Source organism: Mastomys coucha, unplaced genomic scaffold (genome assembly GCF_008632895.1).
Source record: "Mastomys coucha isolate ucsf_1 unplaced genomic scaffold, UCSF_Mcou_1 pScaffold22, whole genome shotgun sequence".
Lineage (NCBI taxonomy): Eukaryota > Metazoa > Chordata > Mammalia > Rodentia > Muridae > Mastomys > Mastomys coucha.
Genome location: NW_022196905.1, coordinates 46,965,941 through 46,972,250, shown reverse-complemented (window position 1 = coordinate 46,972,250; position 6,310 = coordinate 46,965,941). Strand labels below are relative to the sequence as shown.

At 47.0% G+C, this 6,310-nt stretch overlaps 1 pseudogene; it reads left to right on the top strand.

Annotated features, from left to right (window-relative positions):
* The first annotated feature begins 483 nt into the window (after nt 1-483).
* LOC116070863 lies at nt 484-1,233 on the top strand (annotated as a pseudogene).
* The last annotated feature ends 5,077 nt before the right edge of the window (nt 1,234-6,310 follow it).

Here is a 6,310-nt window from a genome sequence, read left to right as displayed (position 1 = left end):
TCTCCTCCATCCCTGTCTTCCTTGACACCCAGCAGGGTGGGTGCGTTGAGCCTACTGAGTAGGCTACATCCTTCCATCCTTTCCCTTTCATGCTCCCTCACCCAGTTCTCTTACTCTCCAATTCTTTGCACTTCTGCTTGGCAGCCAAGGCCACAACTCTGCAGCCCACTCTATGGCCAATGGCCTGGTCGGTCGTGGCTAGGGACTCGCCACCTCCTTAAACTCATCTCTCCAGCTCCCCCTGGTGGTGGTAGAAGAGCAGCTTTCTCTTGACTTGCAATGATGAAAATGTCTACCACTTCCATAGACTGTAGAGTACCAATTCCAGCTGCCTGAGCTGGAAGTGGGGTTCTGCACAGTGTTTCTGACAGGGGATGAATACATGAAACTTCTGAGGGTCATTCATTCAACTAGAGAATTTGTCTCCTGCCATATAAGAGACCGGTGGGTGAGCTTCAGAAGACGCTGCCTTGGACCCCCGCTGGAAATAAAAGATGACAACAGCAGCCAGGCCAACTTTTGAACCTGCAAGAGGTAGGAGAAGAAAAGGAGAAGGGGATTTGAGCCAGCTCTCCAAGCAGTATTCAAGCAGAGACATTCCCTCTCATACAAAGATAAAGTACAGAAAAACCACACAGGATGTCCCTGCAGAGGTTCACAATCATAACTTCAGGAGAGAGTTGGAAGAGAGAGAGAGAAAAAATAAACTAACCCCACCCCCATCCCTCTGTTCACAGAACTAATAGGAGGTGCTGCAAGGAAAAAGAATAGGGACTGTCCAACCCGAAAACATACACCCTCCTCTTCAGTGTCAAAGAGCCTCGTTTAGACCAGATTCCTGCCACCAAGCATGGTGCTGATGACCCCTTCATGGGTGAGGGACATGAGGATTTTGAAGAGGAGAGCGATGACAATGATACTGCAGCTCTTCTTGTAGAGCTCGAAGAGATCAAGAAGGAAAGGGCTGAAGAGCAGGTCAGGAAGGAGCGAGAACGAAAAGCAGAGGAGGAGAGAATTCGCATGGAAAACACTCTGAATGGAAACCCTCTCCTAAATCCCACTGGCCCATCCCAGCCTCAGGCCAGCTTCGAGGTTAAAAGAAGGTGGGACGATGACATCATTTTTAAGAACTGTGCAAAAGGTATAGATGATCAGAAGAAAGACAAACAATATGTAAGTGATACACTACGATCTGAATTTCACACAAAGTTCATGGAGAAATATATTAAGTAGTACAGTTTCAGGTGCTTAATTAAATACTAAAGTGTTAAGGATCAAAAAAAACAAAAAGAAAGAAAGGAAGGAAGGAAGGAAGGAAGGGGGAAGAGAGAGAGAGAAAGAAAGAAAGAAAGAAAGAGAGGAAGAAAGAAAGAAAGAAAGAAGGGAAATAAGAGACCAATTTGGTTGTTAGTGAAGACAGTGGTTGCCAGGGATATTTTGGTCCTTGCATGATAACCTGTAGGTGAAATGAGTTAACCTCACAATGAAATGAGGCAGCATGCACCTTAGGATGCCCAGAAAGCAATCATACATCTGCATTGGAGACTAACCTCCACAAAAAACCAGAAACCAGTACAGGCTAGGCAATGGTACAAACATGGCTGCCATCTCTAAGGTGGGACTGCACTGGGGAAGAAAACACAGGAAGAAGGGCCACCCAACTCTGCAAGGCCTGAGATTTGGGGGTCCCTGAGGCCAGGGTTAACTAGTGGCAGGTAAAGAAGAGTATGACCTCAAGGGTCTCTTCATGCTGCCTTCTTGCAGGGGAGCCACATTCTTACTGTAAGGTTGAGAGTTCAAGACTCCTAAGGGGCAGTGGGATAAACCTTCTCCCTTTTGGCACTGAGCAGGCTGGTATTCAACTGGAAGACCTGCTTCAGAAGCACACTTTCAGCTGGCTGCATTGATCTTAACAGAGTCAAAGTTCCCTCCAAGTTACCTCTTCAAGCAGGGGAATGAGGGCTTACCACTCAGAAAAGAATGAAGGTACCCATTCTGCTTCAGCGACCTCCTGTTGGTTCCATAAACTCAGAGGGATGGGGGTGGGGCTAGTTTATTTGTGGCTAGAGACAGTTTGTGAAGCTTAGCATGCTGGCCACTTTGGTCTGGCAACAGGAAGGCCTGCCGTTGAAAAGACTTCTCAATCATTGCCGAGCCAGAAAGGCAGCTGTTCTAAGTGCACCACGCCCTGGGATGTGAAACTGGGATATGGTACAGAAAGAGGCTGTGGTCAAATGGGCAGGGCATCAACAATCCCCAAGGCTGAGCCCTGGGTAGAACCTTTCAGTCATCAGCTCCTCTGGGGCCTCAGGAACACACTCAGGCCTTCCCTGTACAACCGAAGGGTGGAATGGGAGAGACGCAACTCCCAACAGGTACTAAGATGGTGGCAAAAAAGAGGCTGCAAGGACCCAGCCTGAGTCTTTCCCTTGACACCAAGTCCTTGGTTGAGCATGGGCCAGTCAACTTCTCATCCTACTCTGGCTCCCCATACCTAATTCTGATCTGCAGCAGCATCCTAAGGGAACATCCAGTGCTAGTTTTTGATGATTTGAGTTTACGGTGTCCTGAGCTGTAGATAGCAGGTGGGGAATAAGGACGCCGTGGAGCGCTGACTGGTGATTTCCCCTGAGAGTCTGGGGCCTTGGGGAAGCAAAAGAGATAGGCAGCTCGGGCCTGCATGTCAGCTGTCGGCAGAGAATTTGCCAGAATTCTATGGAGGAGGCAAGACAAGCTCATTAAACTGACCTGTGTAAATCGGTGCCTTTCACAGCTGAGTGTCCGGGGAATGGAGGGCTGAGCGGGGAAACTCTGTGTCTGAAGGCCAGCCTGATATCGAAATGAGGCTATTGGAGAATATTTAATGACATGGAAAAATGTCCCAAGAAAAGGTGAAAAAAACAGTTACATAAAGCAGCATATGTGGAATGATCCTCTTATGGCAGGGGAAAAAATATTCCCTCTAAAAGTAGGCATGTGTGTCTCGCGCGCGCACACACACATACACACACACACACACACATGGCCCTTTCTGCTACAAAGACACTACCTATGGCCCTTTTAAGGGGCCAGTTCTCATGCAACCATGGTTCATTTTACACAAATCCATGGAGGCATCCATGTCAGGTTTGAAGACTCGGGATCTACTTATTTGGAAAGCAGAAAATAAAGTTATATTTGAAATAAACTTGGAACTATATCACTTATCCACATAAAAAATGAGGAGGGTCTCAAAAGGCCACTGATCTGTGGCATTCTTGTGTCTGTTTCTTACCCAACACACAAATGATTGAACAGGAGGTGATGAGCTGACCCAAGCACAGCCAGTCCAGGGGTTGGCCCGCGCCCTGTGCAAGAAAGGTCGGAACTATCAAATTTCTCCGTGGTGGATTTGAACTGAGAAATTAGCAAAGTGTAAGGCAAACTTGAATGGGAAAATAGAAGGATGCCTAAAGATAGAGGAGTCACAAGGATGCACATCAAGAAGAAGGAGGTATTAAAATGAATAAGCAAAGGACCAGAAAGGGCAGTTTTAAAGACTTAAAAAATGCTCTACCAACTTGAGGACAGAGAATGTACTGGAGTAAAGTAAAGATCAGTGCTGCTGTGGGTCACCCTGGAGTTCAATTAGGAAAAAGCCTTGTGACAATGATGGGAATGCAAGTGACTTATTTGGGATGTGGCCCCAGGAACCTCCAGAACTGGAACCAATTGGCAGGAAAGAGCAGTCAACAAATATCACATTCCCGAGGCAACTACGGACATGAGCAACTGAAACTCCATCCGGGTACGTTACAGGTCTCCATCTCACAGTGATCCCCAGCTTAACGGTCCTTGGTGCAGGCACTGCTGAGAGTCACCAGTGGAGGACTGCTCCGGTAGCAATGGATTCCCTGACAGGGGAACGTTGTGCATTTGGGGAGGAGTTGCCTTCAAGAGATCTAGGAAAAAGTTCCCCAGGCTCAAAGATCCAGACCCCGTGAGCTGGGATTCGGGGGTAGAGGGGAAGATGACCCCAGGCAAGGAATGAATCCTGCTGGACAGTCTCTGGGATGATGGGGTATCTAGAGTGACTGTCTCACCAAGGCCACAGACAAAGGTTCCCCTGCAGCCTGAGAGGTGGGGATTTCCCACAGCTTCGTTCTTATTTGGTTCATTATAGAAAGCCTCGGCGATCTGAGATAACTGGAAAGAACCCAACTGAACACTAGTGGGTAATAGAAGCTGAGGGGAGAGGAGGGAGTCATACCCCTTTAAAAGAATGGGTCTCCTTAACTTCCCACACACTGGCCTACATTACGAAGCTTTAGAAGCTAGAGAAGATTAACTATTCTCGGATGGATTCTTAAATTATCCCGAGTGTAGATTAGTTAACATGTTCCCTCATGCCCTCCTTAATTCCCAGTGATGTGCTAAGAAACTCTGGAGCTGTCCCCAAGTTGGGGATTGAGAAGCCCTAAAAAGCTCCTACACTTGTTCATGATCAGCTGTCCTCAACAGCACTGTTGGATAGACACCATCATGTCAGCTAGAAACCAGGCACTGCACGTAACAGACCCTACAGAACTCAAAAATCTTCACAGAGGCTTTTGGCTTGGGTCTTGTGCCTATGTGGAGACCTTCACCAGGAGGGGCTTACAGGGATCAGGATGGATTGAAGCAAAGAGGAAGGTGAGGCAAAGGCCCTGAGCTAAGCTGGATGTATTGGTACACACATGTATTCCAGCACCCAGGAAGCAGAGGCAAGAGAATCAGGAATTCAAGACCAGCCTTGGCTACATAACAAGTTTGATACCATTGGGGTCTACATGAAACCCTACCTCAAAAAATGAACAAATAAATGCACACACAAACCAAACAAAAGCAAAAAACCTCACTGAGCCAGGAATGAGTCTAGTTGATTTAAGAATGGACACAAACATCCAAGCCCAAGTAGGAGATGAAAGGAGTGAAGCCCCACCCCTCAGCCCACTAACAGGGGCTTCACATGTTTCTGTGGGTTTGAATTTCACAAAAAATTGGGAACTCCCAGAGCTTGTTCATGAAGCTCTAGGAGGGCAACTGTCATTAGTTAGAGGGGAAACATCCATCAGTGAGCAAGCTTTCCCAGCACAGTATCAAGGGTAGCAGAGCATCGACCAAACCATAATGAGTTTGCTTTCTAATCTTCACTTAGCACTGTGCCTTGCATTGAATCAGGTACGGTGGGAATACAAATCGTAATCACTTGCCACTCACTGTGACCCCCATGTCACATGTCACCCCATGTGGCCACTGAGGCAAAACAAGCCTGAGAGGTAAATAATTCAAGGATTCTTGTAGTGAGGAGATGCACTCTTGACAGTACAGGGCTTTAGGTTGAACAGGTGTGGGAAGGGAAGGATCATGAAGGGCTGGGGAAACAGGAGGGAGCATGTGAGGCAGTAGCTCAGAAATACTTCAGACAGACACCGTAAAGGGAAGGAAAAAAAAACCCAATTGTTTAGACTCGTGGTGTCAGAAGTACCTGTCCACAGTCACTTTGACTCCATTGGGCTTATGGAGAGACATAGAACCATGTCAAGGAGCATGTATGTGACAGAGCAAACTGTTCCTTATGGTGGTAGAAAGGGAGAAGGTGTATGTGGAAAAAGAGGGTAGGGTCAAGCTGCAGCCTCCAAAGGCACACCTCTAGGGACCCACTTACTTCAGCTAAGTCCCACCTCTTAAGTCCCCATCACTTCCTAAGAATACATCAAATTACAAACCCATCAATCCAGAAATAAATCCAGAGACTTTGTGATTCAATCTCTTCCCCAAAGCCTCACCTGTGAATCTCAGTGGGGACCAAACCCTCCATCCTCGAGCTTCTGGAGGACATTTAGACTTAACTCATAATTACAGCCAAGCCTGGGCTAACTGAACAAAGACCCTGGGCATTATGGGGCTGAAGTCAGGCAAGACATTGGAGGAGGCTCTACATCAGAGATGTGTAAGTTGCTTTTCTTGCCACTGTGACTAAATACACAACAAAAGCATCTTAAGGAAAGAAGCGTTTGTTTCTGGCTCATAATTCAGAGGAGTGGAGTCCATCAAAGCAGAGAGAGCACAGCGGTGGGACAGCTTGGCCTGTGCCACCAACCAGCAACCAGAGAAAGGCAAACGCCAGTGCTTAGCTGGCTCTCTCCTTCTCTTCTTATATTTAGTCTGAGCAACACCCCCCCCCCATCCTGTGTGTTAGTGATACAGATATTGTGGGTGAGTCTTCCCATTTCAGTTATATCTTTCTTTTTTTTAAAATGTTTTTTGGGTTTTTTTTTTAAGGTTTATT